General features: G+C 32.0%; 1 long non-coding RNA gene across 1 annotated transcript; it reads left to right on the plus strand.

Moving 5' to 3' along the window:
* Positions 1-10366: 10366 nt before the first annotated feature.
* Positions 10367-19679, plus strand: LOC145330253 (uncharacterized). The gene is made up of 5 exons (XR_013883338.1): positions 10367-10476; positions 16179-16230; positions 17401-17516; positions 18749-18802; positions 19027-19679. It is a non-coding gene; the product is annotated as an uncharacterized LOC145330253 (long non-coding RNA).
* Positions 19680-22299: the final 2620 nt, after the last annotated feature.

Raw genomic sequence — 22299 nt, forward strand, 5'->3', positions numbered from 1 at the left:
ATTGAAGTACATCCCAATTTATAATAAGAAAGATTATCGCTTGGAAATGTTAAAATTTGTATTGATCAATATTTTTAAAACATTACAATATTTAATAACTAGCGGCTACGCCTCCTAGAGGCCTCTAGGGGCACTTGAGGAGGGGGGAGTCGAATTTGATAACCCAATTTCTTTTTTTAGATTTTAAAAGAAAAATTTTAAAAAATATTTGGGGGGGGGGATTATTTTTAATTTTAGTTAAAAAACGTAAAAAAATTGTCGTTTTTTTTTGGGGGGGGGGGGTATTTTTCATTTTTGGGAGGGTTGGGGGTGTCCCACCCTCCAAGAAAATAGTTATAAACCTTCCCGGGACTTATGAGAAGCTACCCTGTTAAGGAGAACCCGATCGGTTCAGCGGTTAGCGAGATCCTTCGGTACAGACACACAGACAAACATCCTGTTACTTTAGTATAAGTATTTATTGTTCATAAAACTTTGGGGACCAGAAAATTTTAAAATATCACTATCCTGGGATCCAAAGGGATAAGACAATGGCCGACAAATTGATGTATATCCATAATAATGACACACAGAATTACCCATTCTGTAGATTACAATTAGTGGTTGAAACGTTTGAACTCTCAACTTAATAAACCAACCTATCAAAATTCAGTAAAATTACCTAAACTTGTTGAGCCAACGAATAAGGAAACGTTTTTTATAAAACTTTGGGGACTAGTGTAATAAACAGCCCATTGTCCCCTCTCTCTCTCTGTGCCCATAACTCCCTGTATAGGACAAAACAATATGAAATGTGTAATTAGATTTATTTAAACAAGAATAACAACATCCTTAAAGACGAAGCTCTATAATCAGAAGGAAACTACAATAATTCAAATATAGTGTAGGAACTTAATAAGCAGCGTAAACAACCGTACCTGGTCAACTGGAACTGAGGACTCCCGGAGGTAGAAACTGCAACTGGCTGATGGAACTGCCAGTCAACAGATCGGTAGCCGGCGGAGATGGAGAAGTTAAGTGATATGATAATACAGTGTGTTTTTTTTATGAGCACTTTTTCTAAAGCAATTTTACCCCACTTATAGTTATCAGAATTTAATGATTAATGGCTTATTTTCTTCGTTTTTAAGGGAAATTATGAAACAACAAAAAAAATTACAGTTTTTGTTGAAAAAGTACAGTAAAGTTGAAAATTAAAAACTTTGGTGTCAACATATAAAAATGGTTTTAGCGCATTTTTCTTAAAAAAATGGATTTTCTGTAGTCGACTTTGGGGGGCCAGTACTCCCTCCCTGGTTGAGATATGACCTTCAAACTTTGATATGTTCTAGTACATGTCCCTAATAGTATCTGTATACATTTTTAGCTCTATATCTCAACTTTGAAGTGTTTAGCAGCCATTCTTGCAAAAGGTTGATTATTTGAGCATAAGAAAAATGCGCTAAAACCATTTTTAGATGTTGACACCTAAGTTTAGAAAGGCCTGCTTGGAGTAACATTTGTATAATAATAATATTCTGAAAGTAAAGAGAGATCATTGCAATATGAAAGCTATATATATAAGGAGCGAGTATATATATAATGTAAGAATCACAATGATTATAATTGATAAATGATCTTCTCTTTCTTTCAACAAACTGACATCAAGGATCAAGCCTAAAACATTATCAATGTTAGGTTGATCATTGGGTGGCGCAGAACATTAATTTTTAAGGGTGTAATGAATAAAAGTTATAAATAAATCAACAAGTTAAGGTTACTTAAGGTTGAAAAATGATCTCGCCATTTTTAAAACTATTGGTTGTCTATTTTATAAGTTTTTAGTATATCAATTTTTTTACCTTTAAAAGAAATCCATCTAATTTTTGTGTACTTTCCCTCAAGAGGCCGGTTGAGCATTGAAACCATCTCCCCCTTTTTAAAAATTATGAAGAATAGGGGGGGAGGGGTTAGTTTTTTCCCTTTAATGCTTTACCCTCCGGTGCATTTACCTGCGGGACTATCAAGTATCCAATATAACCTAACCTAACCTGACCTAAAGTAATACACAAACAAACAAAAATCTGCCAACCCTCTTATTTTTATTTTATTTTGAAATAAGGGGGAGAGAGGGGGGGGGGTATCGAAAGGCCATACAATAAAGTTCCTAAAATTCTTTGAAGATTTCTTTAACTAAGCAGCATCTACACTAAAATTTCATTTTTGAATTATTGTGACTATTGAGATTTTACTCTTTAACTTAATTTGTCCGTCTGTCGGTTTGGTTGTTCTTAAACCATATATTAACAACCAATCTATAAACATTAATAATTTGATTTATTCAAGAAGGGAGGGGACAATGCACTAATCCCCAAAGTTTTATAATAACTTTTTCTTATTCATTAGCTCTACAAGTCTATAACTTAAAGGACTGATTATTGAATTTTGATTGGTTGTTTCATTCGGTTGGGTGTCCAAACGTTTCAACCACTAATTGAAATCTTTAAAAGAGGTGTACCACCATTAAATGGATGTACATCAATTTATCGGCTATTGTCTTATCCCTTTGGATCCCTGTATTTATGACATTTAAATCTTATTTTTAAACCTTGAAGCAAAAACTCCTTGTAAGAAATTAATTGTAGATTCAAGAAAATATTTCTATTTCAAGAAAATAATTGTTCTTATTTTATCCCCTTTAATAATCACCTTCCTTTCCCCCTTTTTTAAGTGCATTATTGTACCTTTAAGTGTTCAGACAATATTGCTAAAGTCTGAGTATTACAATTATTTTAAGTTAGGTTTATTAGATTTCTCAGGGATCTTAAGGGATAAGACAATAACCGAAAAATTAATGTACATCCACAATGATGAAACACAGAATCACCCCTTGTTTAGATTACAATTAGTGGTTAATACATTTGGAGACTCAGCTTAATGAAACAGCCAATCAAATTTCAATGAAAAAGTTAATATAAAACTTTTCGGACTAGTGTAATAAACAGCCCCATGACCCCTCCCTTCCTGAATAGATCAAATTAGATATAGATTGGTTAAAAATATATGGTTCAAGAACAACCAAAAAGACAGACGGACATATAAAGTTAAGAAGTATAATCTCAAAAGTCAAAATAATTTTATAATTAAATTACTAAAATAATATTTTTAAAAATTTGTGCCTTCCCTTTATAATTTTTGTATCTTCATCTTGTAATAATTGATAATAATTTTCTTTTTTTTTTAGCTAGATCATCAAAAGACCATCAATAATGGTATTCCCATTTTAAATTGTCTGTTTCCCATCTCCCCCTTGGGGCAAAATCCCTCCCCCCAATAAAAGATTATGAGCTGCTATAATAAATTGTAACCTAAAGTGTGGACAGAAAATAGCAAATGTAAATCAATTAAACTAAAGGGCTCAAAATGTCCGTCTAAGTTAGTCAAAATGTTTTAATTATGGTGCTTTTATTTGTTAAAAAAAAGGGATCTAAAGGGATAAGACAATGGACGATAAATTGTTGTTACCAGAAGTATCCATTCAATAGATTAGATTTAGTAGTTGAAACGTTTGGACAATCAACATAATGAACCATCCAATCAAAATTCAATTAAAGTCCCTAAAGTTGTTAAAAAAACGAATAGTAAAATGTTATTATAAAAAATTGGGTACTAGTGTAATAAACAGAACAATGTCCTCTCCCTGGCCTCCCTGGTTGCAATATTTAATTCATAGTATTATTATTAGAGTAAAACCCTCGATGGGGAAAGGGTTAAATAACTGCATTTCCCCATCGCACTGTCCTTGTGCCGACTTTCAATTAGGTCTTTGAAAATCAACCTATGGTGTGGTGTGTATTAACACAGCCAAGTAGCAGAAAATAATTAGCTGACGAATAAGGTCATTGAAAAGGGGAGGGGGGTAGTTATTTGTAATATATACATCTTTATCATAGATCTGTTGTTTTATCATTATTTAGCAATTTTTCAGCGAATATTTTCCTGGTTATTTAAAAGCCACACCCTTGATATAACGATGAGATGACCGCAAGCAAGGACTTGTAACCTTACCCAGGGAGAGAGGGCACATTAGGCTGTTAATTAAACTAGTCTCCAAAGTTTTATTATATAGTTTTCTTATTCGTTGGCTTAACAACTTGAGGGACATTTTATCGAATTTTGATTGGTTGATTGTTTCAGTCAAGTGTCCAAATATTTCAACCACTAATTTTAATCTACAAAAGGAGTAATTCTGTGTTTCATCATTGTGGATGTACATAAATTTTTCGGCCATTGTCTTATCCCTTTAGATCCCTGAAACTTAACATAACCTTTACCCTTTCTCATTTATTAATTAAGCCTTAACTAACAACCCCTCCCCCTTTTTGGTTATCCCTTACAATAATCCCTGTAACCTTATAAAATATTAACAAACAACTAGTAAATCGTGAACCATTCCATAAAGAACACAAAAATGTTAAAATCAAAATTATTAATATTCGTATTATTAAATTTACCGACAGTTTTGGTTGCCAAAGCTCAACAGTCCAACACAGTTGAATACCAGCCGTTTTATGATCTTGTGTATTCGGAAAAATATCCGCCCGACAAGGACAAACACTTCTCAGAGGCGGATAAAAATACGTTTATCCAGGTTTTGTCAAATAAAGGAAGACCCATAGAGGCGGGTGGTGATAAGACCAGCGAAACACAGGGGATTGCTGAAAGTAATAGTGGCACAGCCGCGGTTAATGCCCCATCAGCAGAACAAATTAATATTCCCAATATTGCAGACCAACCAACAAACCACAACCTAACTGGCACACACATATACCGCTACGCGCCCTACAAACTGGACTCACCGCCCACCAAACTAGGCCGCACATCCTCGCCGCCCCAACCCGCTGTACAAACTTCCCGCCAACCATCGCCGCCGCTCACCGCCATCCAAACTTCCCGCCCGTTTTTCTACGGCACCCCGTTCTACTGGCTCTTTCCGCAGCTGCGCATGGACGACGTCCACGAGATGTGGGACCTGCTCAAGACCGCCGTCTACGACTTTCTGGACGTACCGCTGATCCGCAGCGTGATAGACCTGTACTACGACGGCCTAACGCCGCGCGGCCGTATTGATATCAACGCGCTGCCCGAAAAGACGGAAAACGAGGGCATTCGCAGATTTTTAACAACTCTAATCAGTGGATTCCTAGGCAAGGAGGAGTGTTGGGAGCGGTTAAATTGTAAAATGGGCGAATTATTATCGAACGTGCAAGGAAAGAATATATTTTTCAAGCTGGCGGAAAAATTAATGCCGCCAAGATGGACGCGGTTCCGCTCCTCCCTCGAATTAGTCGAAGAAGGATCTAATAACAATGCCTATTGTATTGCTTTTAAATGTAGAGATTCGCGTATTACAGTAGAAGTTAATTAATATTATTTAAATATTTCTTGTGTAAAAATATGCTGTGTATATACCAAAAATTTGAAATATAATATAGAAATTATTTAGAATTTTGTTAGTTTTTTACATTTTTGTCGCTTTCTAACTTACGTTGTCTGTTCTTGTAGGTAGCGCAGATACTCTATATCTACGGTATCCTTATACTAAAGTAACAGGATGTCTCTGTGTCTGTGTGTTTGTTTGTACCTAAGGATCTCGCTAACCGCTGAACCGATCGGGTTCTCCTTAACAGGGTAGCTTCTCATAGGTCCCGGGAAGGTTTATAAATATTTTCTTGGGGGGTGGGACACCCCCACCCCCCCCAAAAAATGAAAAATCTCCCCCCCCCACAAAATTTTTTTTGTTTTTTTACCTTAAATTAAAAATATTTTCCCCCCCCTAAAATTTATTTTTTACTTTTTCTTTAAAATCTAAAATAAGAAATTGGGTTATCAAATTCGACTCTCCCCTCCTCAAGTGCCCTAGAGGCCTCTAGGGGCGTAGCGGCTAGTATCTATAAAATTATCAGGGATCTAAAGGGACAAGACAATAGCCGATAGATTGATGTACATCTCACAATACACAAATTTACCCCTTCTGTAGATTACAATTTGGGGTTGAAATGTTTGACACTCAACTTTATAAAAATCCTCAAAGTTATTAAGCCAACGAATAAGAAAACGTAATTATAAAACTTAATAATCAGCCCATTGTCCATCCTCTCTCTATTTTATAACTTCGGGATATCTGTAAAATTGTACCTTTCATGAAATGAAAATACTAAATTACACCTTTTTAAAGCAAAGCTTTTATATGATTAGGGTCAGCCAGTTTGTCCGTCCTTAACGGTTAGCTTTTAACGTTAATTTAAATTATCCTATCGATCATAATCTTGGCATGATTATTCATAGTTATTAGTTGGGAACGATAAGCGCGGTACCTCAATAAACGTTGCCAGAATGTCCGTATGTCCGTTTAAAACATATTGAATTTTGACCTTTTTGATAACATTTTTTATTTGGCATAATTATCAAAGTTATGAGCGAAGCATCTCCAAAATCAAGTCTTAAAAATGTAAATATGTCCTTAAACAGTAACCTGTATTTAAGCAGATTTGCAACAAATTTACAAACATTTTTGTTACAAACATTTTGTAGACTTACACAATTATATTCTGCTTTTTCAGTTCTGACACTCTTCAAGTGTAAGTGTTAAGTTGTCTTTCTGTTTCAGAGCTCCGCTTTCGTGGATGTTGTCATCCTTGTTATTCGCATGTAAATAGATAGCTTATTAATGCAATTTTTAGGGTATAAACTATAAATGTTTAGAAATTATATTTAATTTTCATACAATCAGATGTACTTTAATTCAGAGAGGGAGAAGACATTGAGCGGTTTATTACACTAGTCCCCAAAGTTATATAATTGCGTTTTCTTATTCGATGGCTTAACTACTTTGAGGACTTTTATTAAATTTTGATTGCTTGGTTCATTAAGTTAAGTATCTAAACGTTTTAACCGCTAATTGTAATCTACAGAAGGGGTAATTATGTGTATCATCATTGGAGATGTACATAAAGTTATCGGCCATTGTCTTATCCCTTTAGATCCCCGATATAAACTAATTTTGCTTAAAAATTTTATTCAATTTTGATTAATACAAACATATGTAAGTACTTTAATTAATAGAAACTTTTTTAACCTCGAAATAATGTCCAAAATATTTTGTACAAGGTGAAATCATTTTGAGTTTTATAAATTAACACAAAATCCTTATATAAAATTAACAGGATATCTGTAATCTCATAGGTCCTGGGAAGGTTTGGGAGATCGAATTGAAACATCCAAACAAATGTAGAATGTTTAATATGTATTAAAATTGTTCTATTGTTTTCAAATTTATATAATTTTCATTAAAAAACGAAACTTTTCTATAATTAGGACAGTCAATATGTTCGTAAAGGTTAGCGCTTTCGTAAATTTAGACATGTTAGCAGGGGCGTCCAAGCTTTTTATTTTGGGGGAGGTAATTTAAATTTTATTAAATATACAGTATTAAAAATGCGCGCGAAGCGCGCAAAATTTTTTTTTATTAGAGATTTTTTACTTTGGGGGGGGTATTTACTCCCCAAAATTGTTTGGGGGGTAAATACCCCTCCTAAATGGTTGGGGGTGCCTACGGCACCCCCAGGGTAGGGGTAAATTTTAAATGGGGGGGGTAAAATGAAAAAAAAATTTGGGGGTGCCTACGGCACCCCTAAAATCGTTTTTTTTGGGGGGGTGGTAATCGCCCCATTACCCCCCCCCCCCCTTGGACGTCTATGCATGTTAGTATTGCACTATCGATTTCAAACTCTACATAATGATTTCTATGACAGTATGGTACAATTTAGAAAGCGTAGCAATTCTATCATCGGTACCAGAAAGTCTGTATGTCCCTTTAAAACTCGCTGTTTTTTTAGACAATAACTTTTTTTATGATATAATTATCTTATTAGTTTGATTTTTGGAATAATGATTCCTAGAACAACAAGGTGAAATAATATGAGCGAAGCATCTATAATCAAGTACTAAAACTTAAATTAAGTCCTATAATATTTACGCAACTTTGTAAAACAAATAAAATACAATTTAGTTTAGACTTACAAATTAATACACTCTACAAATATTATTGTTAGTTTGTCCTTAATTCTAATTTTAGAGCATCCCTTTTATAGATCATCCTTGTTTTTGATAGGACAAAAGAAGTTTTAACCAGGGAGGGAGAGGACATTGGGCTGTTTATTACACTAGTCCCCAAAGTTTTATATTAACATTTTCTTATGCTTATTTCTTTTTTTGAATTTTGATTGGTTGGATCAATAAGTTGAGTGTCCAAACGTTTCAACCAAGGGGGTAATTTTGTGCATCACCACTGGGGACAAACATCAATGTATCGGTCTTTGTCTTATCCCTTTAGATCTCTGAGTTTTAACTCTCCGATGATATTTTAATATTTTAAAAATTTTAAATCTGACCTACATACAAAGGATTAATATAGCCAGGATGACAACATCCATAAAAGCTAATTCCCAACATATCAGACGGTCAGACAAACAGACAGTAACAAATATATATTGTCAGTGCTTTCAAAATTCTATTTATTTTCAAAAGTTATAAAATATGGACATACCTATACTTAAAGAATTGATGATAGAGATGCATCGCTTATAACATTGCACCTATAATTTGTATAAGAATCAATTCAAAAAGCCAAGAACACGTTTCAAGAGAACATTTTGGGAATGATTACAAAGTTACTAAGCTTTATAATTGTATCGAACTGTTACAGGAATCATTATTAAATCATAAAATCGTTGGAACAATTCGTTGATGCCTTAAATAATGATTAAACCTACCATAAATGTAGGCTTCCATTAAAAGGAAATGAAAACATATAAAAGGATAAGTAAATAAATAGTGTTTATTTATCGCATCGTATTACAGGCAGATTCCTTTTTCGCAGATAACTTTTATGATATGCCTTTAATTATAATTTTAACTTTTGGATCAATCTATTTATTATCCTGAACAAGGATGACAACATCCATAAAAGCGAAGCACTGAAACGGTAGGACGGATATTAACACTTGTACAGTGTCAGAACTGAATAATCATAATATAAATGTATAAGAGTCAAAGCAAAATTGTAAGTAAATTTGTTAAAAAACTGCTTGATACATGATAATGTTTATGGACATACTTACATCTTTAGGGCTTGATTATAGAGCTGCTTCGCTTAAAATATTGTTCTTTGTTGTCCCAGGAATCAATATACCAAAAATCAGATCAATCCGATGATTAGATCACATAAAAATTTGTTGTAAAAAAAGTAAAAAATCAACATGTTTAAAATGGACGTACGGACATTTTGGTAATGATTATATAGTTGCTACGCTTTCTAAATCGTACCTAACTACTATAGGAATCACCATGCAAAATTTGAAATCGATAGGATAATTCTAACATGCCAAAATTAACGAAAAAAGCTATCTGTTACGGACGGACGTACGGGATAAGGGATAAAGGGATAAGACAATAGCAGATAAATTGATATACATTATCCTCAATGAAGATAAAAAAAATTAGTGATTTGGAATGGAACCACCTAATCAAAATTCAATTAAAGATCCCAAAGATGTTCAGCCAAAGTTATATGATAAAGTTATTATGAAACTTTGTGGCAGTGTTTTGGAGCCGGAGCCGGGAGCCGGCTCCAAAAAACGGTTCCGGCTCCTGACTAGATAAATAAATAGATTTTTTATAAATTATAATTTGGTAACTCTGTTTTGTCATGTGCAAATGCCCTTTTTAAGTTTTTCAAGTTCAAATTTATCAAAAATTGAACTTTTTAAACCTTCAAAAGTCAAAAATAAAAAAAAATATTTTTTATGGGGAAAAAATATGTCGAGTTTTTCTTGATTTTAGGTCGGAGCCGGAGCTGGAGCCGGAGCCGCACCAAAATCAAACGGCTCCGAAACGCTGCTTTGAGGTCTAGTTTAATAAACAGCCCAATGACCCCTCCCTCCCTTCCTCCCTGTTATGTGACGGTTGGATGGACGGACAGACAGACAAACGGACAAACCAAAACTACATCATAGCTGCGCTTCTTTTACATACGTAATAATAAAGCTTTTCAATTGGGATTTCCGTAAAAGTTCTTTTGAATAGAATATAAAAAAACACTTGTGTATATAATCTGAATTATAGAAAATCCATACAGGGAGGTAGGGGACAATGGGCTGTTTTTTTTTATTACACTAGTCCCCAAAGTTTTATAATAGCGTTCTATAATTCTTTTGCTTACCAACTGTGGAGATTTTATTGAATTTTGATTGGTTGGATCATTTAGTTGATTGTACAAAACGTTTTAACCACTAATTTAGTCATGTACATCAATTTATCGGCCATTGTCTTATCCCTCTATATCCCTAACATGCATGCATACATTTGTATTTTTATCACAATATAAAAGAATTTTATGGCTCAGTTAATTTTAAAGTGTTTAGCAATAAAGCAAAGGTATTTTTCGTCGTAGCGAAGATATTCAATAATTAGGTTCGGCCCGTACGTCCGTAATTACAATTTAGAAAGAGTAGCAACTCCATAATTGTTACCAGAATGTCCGTACGACAATTTTTAACACGTTGATCATGTTTTTGTGATAAAATTATCCTATTTTTGGAATACTGATCCTAATAACATCAAAGTACATTGTTATAAGCAAAGCATCTCTATAATCAAGTCTTGATATTGTAATTAAGTATGTTCTTAAAATATCCTGTATTTAAGCAGTTTTTCAACAAATTTAATTCCAATTTTGTTTCGACCTTTATACACTTATATTCTGATTATTCAGTTAAGACACTCTACAAATGTTATTGTTCGTTTGTCCTACCTTGTTTCAAAACCGATTATTATCTGCTGGGTTAAAACCAGTTCTCAGCCATACTGACAAATAATGTATAGAATCTATTAGAGACAATTTTCCACGAATATTGATTTAGAAATCATATCTTAATACCAGTTTTGTTAGCCTTGGCTTTGGGGCCCACGGGGCTATCAAAACATTAGTTTTTTGTGTTTATCTTCAGCTTTAAAGAACCTTCTATTTTATAAATGGATATATTATTACTTGGATCTAACACCATCATGTACTCTAATCAAGTGAAACTTGTAGCTGACTAAAATAACCATCCTTCCCATCCACCCCCCTTTTACTGGATGAACGAACTGACCAATAAACCTAAATTGGCGACAATTTTAACCCTGTCATAATATCCACGTATATTTTATATCCATTATTTTATAACGGTTCTTTAATAGTGACAAAAAAAACCAATTAATGATTAAATATCATTAACATTTATTGCTTAATATCAATTCAAAATATTAGTATTAATCATTAGACTTGTACCAATGGATATATTATTACTTGGATGTTGCACCATATTTTCGCCTACTCTAGTGAAATAGTCTTTCCAGCTGGCTAATATAATGACACACTTCATATACCTCATCCCCTCCCCTCCCACTGGAGGAAAAAACTGACCAATGAATGAAGACTACAGTAGCAACCTAAATTGACGACATTATTTCCCCCTGTCATAATATCCACGTTAATTATATCCATTCTAGAACCTTATCATTTATTATTAGCGTAGCTACTCTAAAATTAGGTTATGCTCATTGTACGTGCGTACACGTTACTAGAGAAAATGTCCCTGCCCTACCCCCCCCCCCCCCCCTTATTTAATGTTATGGGATGCGATACTCTAACACCCAAGGATATTAAGCTAAGTAATATCCAACAGACAAACAACCCTTTGATTGCACGACCTTTGTCTAAAAAGTCCTAACTGTGCATAGCAGTTAGTTGCACCTGTTTATGAGCCTAGGCATTCCCCCTACTCTAACTATTTATGTCGCGCACCTGCCATAGTAGTAGTAGGAATCGTTTTTAACGTCTTAAGTTGTGACGCGGTGTCGGGCCTAGATTCGAACCTACACCTCCCCGGATGCACTATGTGTTGAGCCAGAGTCTCAGTACACCCCCCCCCCCCTACAGCAAAGGGTGGTGTGAAGATAAAAAAAGGGATGTTAAAAAGAATTTCAGCGCTTCGCGCGTCAATTTACAACATATCCTTGTTTATGCAGCATTCAACATTATCATATATAGTATATACCTAGTAAAATATATTTTAGTTGAAAGAATGAAAATATTTATGATTTCTTTATAATCTATTTTTGCCCATGGATCTAAAGGGAGAAGACAATGGCTGACTAATTGATGTACATCCCCAATGTTAATACATGAAATACCCCTTCTGTAAATTACAATTAGTGGTTGAAACGTATTGACACTCAATTTGATAAAACAAACAATCAAAATTCATTGAAAGTCCCCGAAGTTGTTAAGCCAACAAAAATGTTATTATAAAACTTTGGGGACAAGTGTTATAAACTGTCCAATGTCACCTCTCCTAATTTTGCCGCTAAAATGAACCATTCACGGCTTTTCTTGTTGTATATACTTGAAAAGGAGCTATGCAATTGGTTCATTTTAGCGGTAAATTTTGCAATTGAATTGTCGTCTTTTCTTTTTAGTTAAAGTTAGGTTAAGTTAATGCAGTGAGGGGGGTTGTAATAGAAGGGCGTAGAGGAGGTTCAAACGAATTATATATTTTTTGTAAGGGGGGGGGGGTCAATTGCCATTATATCCTATACTGGTTTTTTTTTTTGGGGGGGGGGGGTGGGCGATTTCTCTTGGATCGGTGGTGTTACCCTTCCCCAAAACAGTTATACATCTCTACAGCATCTATAAGACACTACATTGTAATGGGGAACCATATTGGTTCAGTGGTTACCAAAACCCTTCAGTACAGACAGACATACAGCCATTCTGTTACTTTTATATAAGGAATATAAAGTTCAATTATTTTATTCAACAACCCAACTTTAATTATACGTGTATGTATAGTTCATTATCGTCCAACATAAAGTAGTGTTATCATCAGGGGGGGGGGGAGGGAACATTGGATTGTAATTTACTCTGGTACCCAAAGTTCAATATCCACGTTATATTATAGGTTGGCTCAAAAACTTTGGGTACTTTTATTGATTTTTTATTTGATGCTTCCAAATTTTTTTCTTCAGCAATGGTTATTTTGATTATCATCATTTGGGATGTATATTGATTTATTATCCATTGTCTTATCCCTTTAGATCCCTGAGTGTTAATATATATATATTTAGTTGAGGTTGAGTAAGGTAGTTAAAAGTCAAACACAATCCTAAACACACGTATACATAAGTTCTAAGGCTTCAAAAAGGTTAAAAAAATCAATAATATAGAGTTGAAGTCAAGTGTATTTTTATATTTAACAATTGTAAAGTCTTTGTTAAAGAATTTAATGTAAAATTTATACATATTTTTTGTTGTTGTTAAAATATTAAAACGTTTATTAAAAGCGAAGCTTTTCTATAATTAGGGTCGGTCCGTCCGTCCGTACGTCAATACGTACATAACAGCTAGGTACAATTTATAAAGCGCACCAACTCTATAATCGTTACCAGAAAATCCGTAAGTCCATTTAACACATGATTATTTTTTACTTCTTTGTCAACAAATTTTTGTAGATTAGAATTGTCCGATTCTTCTGATTTTTAGAATACTGATTCCTATTACAGCAAGGTACAATGTTATAAGCAAAGCATTTCTATAATCAAGTCCTAAAATGTAAGTATGTCCTTAAACAGTATCATGTATTTAAGCAGTTTTCCAATAAATTTACTGACAATTTTGATTGGACTTATGCATTAATATTCTGTTTATTCAGTTCTGACACTCTACAAGTGTTAATGCCCTTTTGTCCTACCGTTTCAGAGCTTCGCTTTTATGGATGTTGTCATTCTTGTTTTTTTTCTATTATCATAATAATTAACTAAAATAATGGATGTATATATATATACGTAGATATTATTAGGCACAGTTATGGAATCTCGACGACAAAGAATTTTTTATCCAATCTTGACAAGTGAGGTATTTTTGGAAAGAGGAATATATATAGAAAACGCCTATGTAAATTAGAAAATCCGCAGAAATCATATTTGCAAGTTATTTGCAAAAATCTGCAATGTTAATTTGCACAATTAATTTCATGCCTTAAATGACTTATTTAGAAAGAAATCTTTTTATAACGTGTTTATCTATAAGTTTAGAACATACTTAAGGCCAAAAAAATTTCTTTAGTGTTACTTTTTTCACCTTATATATGAAAAAAGCAGTTTCTCACATTTTATGATAAAAAAAGGTATAGGAACAAAAAATATGTTTTTTCTTGATGTAAACACAATTATTGGCATAAAATCTATCATCCTAAATGTAAAAATCAGATAAAGAATACTTTTTAAAACGAAAATAGTGCAAAAAGTAACCAAGACATTTTTGCAAAGTATGAAAATCTAAAGAAAATAGTTCTTTTTGATTTTGATATACATATCAGATAAATGTATATAAAATTAGTGATCAAAAACTATAAAACAAGTTATAACTTTTTCAACCCTATCATTGATTAAAATGCACTTTTAGGTTTACTTATTACCAAAGTAGCACATAAAAACTCTTTTTATTAAGTTATTAAACAAAATAAATTCAAATCAACAATTAGGCGATTTTTATAATGCAGTAGACCATTTTGTAGTTGGTTTTTTGGCATTTATTTTGTTTAATTACATCATAAAAAGAGTTTTTATGCACTACTTCAGTAATTCTTAAACCTAAAAGTGCAATTTAATCAATGACAGTGTTGAAAAAACTTATAACATGTTTTATAGTTTTTAATCACTATTTTTATATACATTTATCTGATATGTATATCAAAAGCAAAAAGAACTATTTTCTTCAGATTTGCATACTTTGCAAAAATGTCTTGGTTACTTTTTGCACTATATTATCTCTAAAAAGGATTCTATATCTGATTTTTACATTTAGGATGATAGATTTTATGCCAATTATTGTGTTTACATCAAGAAAAATCATATTTTTTGTTCCTATACCTTTTTTTATCATAAATTGTGAGAAACTGCTTTTTTCATATATAAGGTGAAAAAAGTAACACTAAAGAAATTTTTTTTGCCCTAAGTATGTTCTAAACTTATAAATAAACACATTTCATAAAAAGATTTTTTCTAAATAAGTCATTTAAGGCATGAAATTAATTTTGCAAATTAGCATTGCAGATTTTTGCAAATAACTTGCAAATATGATTTCTGCGGATTTTCTAATTTTCATAGGCGTTTTCTATATATATTCCTCTTTCCAAAAATACCTCACTTGTCAAGATTGGATAAAAAAATCTTTGTGGTCGAGATTCCATAACTGTGTAGGGGGGGGGGTGGAATTGTCGAAAACTTAACTTGATAACATGGAACTCATTTATTGGTCAGTTAGTTCATTCAGAAAAGAACGGGGATGTAGGGTGTTAAAGGGGGGGATATCGTTATTTTAGCCCGCTGCAAGTTTCACTTACTTTATTAGAAAACATGAAAATATGGTGTATGATCCAAGTAATAATTTATCCCTTATTTTAATGTGTTTTTTCTAGTTTTAAAGCTACTTTATATTTAAATCTTTTTGGTGTTTATTTTCGTTATTTTTTAGAGATGAATTTTGCCCATTTCCGCGTAGCAATAAAAGCGACAATTAAAAAAAGTAGTAAGTTTTTTGTCTGAAGCCCAAGATCTCAATAACTACTGAACTGATTGGGGTCTATATTTTAAGGTAAACTTCACATAGATCCCGTGATGGTTTTAGGTTATTTCATTTTCATATTTTTGTCTCTTGATTGTTTTAAGCTATTTTTCTTACCCTTTTGAATACAGAGCCCCTAGGCGCTAGGGGCACAGTCGCTACTATTTATATGTTTTAATAAACCTTAACCTAGTTGTAAGTAATACCTATTAAAGGATCACTACCATTGTATGTAATCATTCTTGTTTTTTTTATAGAAACCGAAAATGAAGGGAGCACTTTGTGGTTTCACAGTAGCTTTTGAAAGGTTAGGTTAGATTAAGTAAATGTTAATGATTGCCCTGCAGGGTTAGAAAATATGCACCGCAGGGCTAGAGCCCTCGCAGGGGCTAGAAATAGGAGAAAAGCTACTGTGAAAATACGACGAAACCTGCTACTTCGTTTTCTTTCTATGATCCGTTTATTTTTTTAGAAACCGAAAATGAAGGGAGCACTTTGTGTTCTGATTCTGGCATTTATTGCAGGTATTGTTATAAAATATTTTTTTTAAATCGACGCAATTGACAATCAAGTATGGCTTCGAAACTTCAGTCATACTGAAAAATCATGTAAAGCATCGTATTACAGATAATTTTCCACAAATACTAAAAAAATCATAAAATTAATTTTAGTTTTGTTAGTCCGGGCCATCTGACCCTTGGGTCTAACAAAACTGGTTTTATCTTCATTTATCATATTATTATCCGCTGAAAGCTGTCCATAATCTGATTACTTTCACACCTCAAAGTTTCAAGCACTTTAGATAAGACAATTGATGATAAATTATTGTTCATTTCTAATAAAAATTAACAAAATCAACTTTTCTGTAAAATAGAAGCATATAAACTTCTAGTTTAAAGGTAATTTCGTTCATCCGGAAGGAGGTAAGGGGGTGAATAGGTGGTATCGTTAGATTAGCTAGCTGCGAGCTTCACTTTATCAGAGTAAATGAAAATCTGGTTCAACATCCATGTAATAATATATCGATTTTTGAAACAGTTATTTAGAAGGCTTAAATAATAACTGTAACTTTTTTTTATATTACGAATTGCTTATTTATTGTGTTTTATTTTTATCGTGGTTTAAAAACATTAATTTAAAATGTTATTTTAAAAGTATGTTACAAAACACAATTCAAATCGTTTAACATATCCAAATAATTCCTTTACACCTTTTCAGCTGTTAAATTTAATTATGGAATTGACAATGATATTAAAACAATAAACAAATATATAAATTTTTAATGTCGATATTAAGAAGTTCTTTAATGTGCCTATAAAAACTGATTATGCTGGCCTACCATTGGTAAATTGAAAACTGGCCTGCCATTGGTAATTTAGTCTGTTTATTGGCCTATCATTGGTCATTTGTATTGTATGATGTCATTTTTTAAGAGCTTCTTAAAATCTACAACTGAGGTGGATTCTTTAAAAAAAAATTTTAGTCACTTAGTGAAGCAAAATAATTTTAATGAAAAATCCTAAAAAAAATCGCATTAAAAATCTACGAAAATTAAATAGAATCATAAAAAGGTTTAGTTTAATTTTTGTAGATTTTTATGTAATTTTGGAGGATTTTTTTTACAAAAACAACTTTGCCTCAATAAGTGACCCTAATTTTTTTAAGAATCCACCTCTGATCAAAAATATTTTCAGTTGACTGTTACGAGATGGACCGTGGTATGACCACCCCACCCCCACCCAGGGAGGCCCCCGCCCCTCTGCCCCCCAAATGTTTTGCCTGCAACTGCCCTCGCAACATGGAACTTGAGGTAGTAGGCTCGATTGTCTTTTTTTATCAGGGATCCAAAGGGATAAGACCATGGACGATAAATTGATGTACATCCCTCGAGGGCTAATGACCCTGATTCTAATTATTTGATTTATCTATTTAAAAAAAAATATGTCAATGCCCTATAAAAACTTTAAAAATTGAGTATGGCGGCTAGTAATTAGCAAATTATTAAATCTTTTAATTGGTGGTTTCTCTCATTCTATACCTATATGAGCGATTACTTTTTCTGTTTTTTACCTTATGAATTATTTTCGACTGATTTTTTATAAAACGGCTTGCTTTATTGCATCAAGATCCATGACAGATCTATATAGGAAATAAACGTCTATATATGAGCTCGAGTCTTCCAATAGTAGAGTGTTTAATACTCATAGTGCTCCAAAAATCCATAATAAACTCTCATTGACCAAAACTATAAGACCCATTATTTTACTCTATAAAGAATAAATTCTTTTTTTAAATTTCATGTTGCTATTTGAATTATACTAAAGTATTAAATTTCTATTCATAAAATAGAAAATTTAAATTTATAAAATAGTAAATCAAAGAAAACTTAGTTTTAAAATAATTAGATACTAGCACTGCGTCTGTAATGTGTTCAGATATTAAACTAAAATTTAACATTTAACTAAATATTTTAACCCTTTGAGGAAGATAATTTGAAACAAAAAAAATCTAGGATCCTAAAATATTTTAAAGAAAGAGAGACAAAATTATAATTACGGTTTTAAATAAAAATAATGAAATTTAAAAAAGCTGGAGGGAAAGGGAAGATATTTTGATTGATATTCAGTGATTGGACAATGGAAGAAAAAGATTAATATTCAGAGATAGACCAATAAAAGAAAAAGATTAAGATTCAATCTAGCCAATAGCGAGATAATTTTAGAACGCCGCCTCTAGTATTGAATATGGACCAAAAACTTTTGAATAAAACGTATTTTTGCTTAATATTTAATTTAGTTTTTTTTTTTCCATATCACTTGCGGGATTTAGATGATCAAGAATTAGGTTTGAGTGAAAGTACCATAAGACTTCTCTATGATAAATTTTTGTTCTCGCTTATCAGAAAAAAATAAGTTACTGCATGGTATTTTAAATTAGCTATACATTTTATGAGAATATCAGTGCAAAAATTGAATATAAATTATAATTTCCAGTCGTAAAAAAATGTTTTAAAATGTTTAATTAAACATTAATTAATTGTAGTGTGGAAATGATGGGTTGACCTACAACAATCACTGTATGATGGAGTGTGCTAAGGTAAACTTTTAAAGAGCGAAGCTATTCTATGATTGGGGCTGTGACGTACAAGCTTATAATGAGGGGGGGGGGGGAATGATGGGTTGACCTACAACAATCACTGTATGATGTAGTGTGCTAAGGTATACTTTTAAACAGCTAAGCTATTAATGAGCTTTTTGTATTATCAATGAGGACGTACATAAATATATCAGCCATTGTCTTATCCCCTTTTTCTTTGCCAGACTAACTGTCCAGAGCTGACCGCCAACTTGGATCCCACCAGAAGTCACAGAGGAGCTTGCAACTAAACTATTCAGCATGGCTTGAGAAACCGATTAATATCAGCTGGAATAGAACCGGTTCGCAGCCACACTAACAAATCATGTATGGCATCGTACTACAGATAATTTTCCACAATTATTTTTCAAAAATCATAAAATTAATACCAGATTTGTAAGCTCGGGGCTAAGAAAACTGGGTTTAATCTTAAAATTTTTATTTCAATATCCGTGGAAAGCTGTCTATAATACGATACGATAAATAATACCTTTAATGACCGGATAATAACAAGCATAGACGTCCATGGGTGGGGGTTAAGATATCTTTAACCCCCCTCAAAACTTTGATATCCCAAATTTTTACCCCATCAAATTTTTAAAAATTCATTAGATTATCCCCTTCAAACCTATGAAACCCCTAATTTTACCCCCATCAAAATAAAAAGCTTAGACGTCCTTGTAAAAAAAACTATGGCATTTTTACCTCACTTTTTTTTTCAAATTGTATTTTTATAATCGGGCACTTAATTCTTATTTAATAATTTAATTTTGTGTTTTGAATTTATTTAATTTATTTTGTGATAAAATAAAAATGCAATAAAATTTTAGATTTTAAAGTGTGTTTTATTTCAGGAAGGGAAGGTACATTCGGCTGTAGTATTTATTACACTAGTCCCCAAAGTCTTTTTAAAAACGTTTCCTTATTCATTGGCTTAACAACCTTGGGGTTTTATTTGATTTAGTTGAGTGTTTAAACGTTAATTTTGAGTATCATCATTGTGGATGTACATCAATTTATCTGCCAATGTCTCATCCCTTTAGATCCTTGGTTTAATTCATCTATTTTTTTGCTTTTTTAGCATCATATTTCATTTGAATTTTTAACATTAACATTTTGAACTTTTTTTCTTAAGAAGCTACAATACATTCAATTCCGTGTGGAAGGGGGGGGGGGGGTGTTAAAGTTGAACTGGAAAGGCACGTCATCTTTTTTTGCCCCCAAAAGGTTTCACGCACCCTTCGTGAATTTCTGTGCACGCATCTAATAAATAACAGCACTAACAATGTATAAATTTTAAAGGGAAGCTTTAATAAAACAAGGATGACAAAATCCAAAAGTAGCGAAGCTCAAAATCTATGGGTGGATATTCGGAAAAAATGAACTATAGAGCAGTTGTAATATTTATAACGTGGAAATCTAGGAATCGATCTAGCACCCCAACCAATCAGCAAATCTTATGAAACTTTGTGGGGATATGTAAGTTGTGAACTTATTTAATCCCTAAAATTATCAGCCGTCTATCTCAAATATAAGTAAAGAAAAACATAATGACTTAAAAATCTAGGAATCGAACTAGCACCCCAACCAATAGGCAAATCTAAATAAAACTTGAAAAAGTAAGCAGAATATTAAATTATTCAATCCCTGAAAATTTCAGCCGTCTATCTTGAATAGAGATTGAGAAATCATGAAAGCTTAAAATGTAGGAATCGATCTAGCACCCCAATCTATTGATGAATCTTAATGAAACTTGGTGAAAATATGAAGAATGGTAACATATTTAATCCTTAAAAATTTCAGGTGTCTATCTTTTATAGAAGCCGAGAAAATCACGGACGAACAGACGGACATTTCGAATAATGAAGTAGCCTTGCTACTAAAAACTATTTAAGATATACAATATACATAATAATTTATTTTAAAATGTCACGTGTTCAGCTCGGGTATCACAATAAAAGGTTTCTTATTTATAGTTTTAATACAATAGGATAATTCCATCATACGTATTTTTGATTGAAATTAATAAAACATATCATAACATAAAAACGCTAAATACTATAAAAATAAAATATTTAGTAGGACCATTCAAGAGATCCTTTTACTGTAAAATGGCGAAGCTTTTTTATAGTGCCTAAAAAATGACGTCATACTAGCCTACAATCGATTATTTGAAATATATACTGGCCTAACATTGGTAATTTAGTCTGTGTAGCGGCCTATCATTGGTCATTTGTATTGTATGTCGTCATCTTTTTTATAGACACTATGAACAGCTTCTTAAATGGCACAAAAAATTCACATTTTTGGATACATATTATTTGACAATATATGTTTTAATTTCAGTCTTATTACAATTTATATAGAACTAGCTTCTAGGGGCTCTATAATTAAAGGGAAATGGAAGAGTAGAAAAATAGCTTAAAACCATACCCACACTTATTTACAAAAGACAAAATAGACTTAACCCAGCATATACTTTTATCGCATTATTTTAAGGAACATGTCGCATTAATACGTCCTTAATGACGTAACTTTTTTATTACTATACAAATGACGTTTCATATTTTTTAAATTTTTTAAAAAGACGTATTGTGTACCAAAAACATGTCGTTATCTTTAAAAAAACGTCACCAAAAAAAATATAAATAATAACAATATTTTGAATTAATTGACATTTTATCTTAAATAAAGACACATTGACACGTCAATTTTTCCTTTAAAACGTCCAGAAAAACAAGATGGCCGCCAAACTTTCAAAATTGTATTATAATTTTTTATTATTTGTGGTAAATAAAATGATTAAATTTAATTCAATTTAAATCATTTAAGGCTGTATTAAGACGTCGAATTTTTATAAAACGTCAAAAAAAACAATATGGCTACCAAATTTGGTAATGTATTATTTACTTACAAACAAAATAGTAGAAATAATTCAGGGTTAAAATTAATCTAACAATTTTGAATCAAACACATAATATGTTTCTGTTATTTCATTGCTTACTGAATAGTTTCATGACCTATATATATGGTTCTATTCTTTGTAGAAGGTCTCACCAAAAAAATTAGTTTTCATAAAATACATGCATAAAGGAACTAAAATATAAATTCATAGTGGTGTCTGTAGTACTAATATCCTTCATTTCATTACAAAATAATAATTGTCAAACTAAAAATAAGGTCAAAACATTGAGAAAACAAAGCTAAACAATTAGTGATTTGAACTGCCATCTGGTGTCAAAATCAGTAACTATTTGATCCATTTCCTTTTAAATTTATATAAGATCATTTTAATGCGTCCTTATTTATCAATATGTCATTTAAATTATTTAATTAATAAAGATGACTTATTACAAATAAAGGACGTATTGATTCCACAGTATTTATTTTATTTACTGTCACATTAATATGTAATTTTATAACAAATATTAATATGTGGAAAAAATAGAATATGACGT

This window comes from Acartia tonsa, chromosome 10 (genome assembly GCF_053477335.1).
Source record: "Acartia tonsa isolate MP-2025a chromosome 10, ASM5347733v1, whole genome shotgun sequence".
Classification (NCBI taxonomy): Eukaryota; Metazoa; Arthropoda; class Copepoda; order Calanoida; family Acartiidae; genus Acartia; species Acartia tonsa.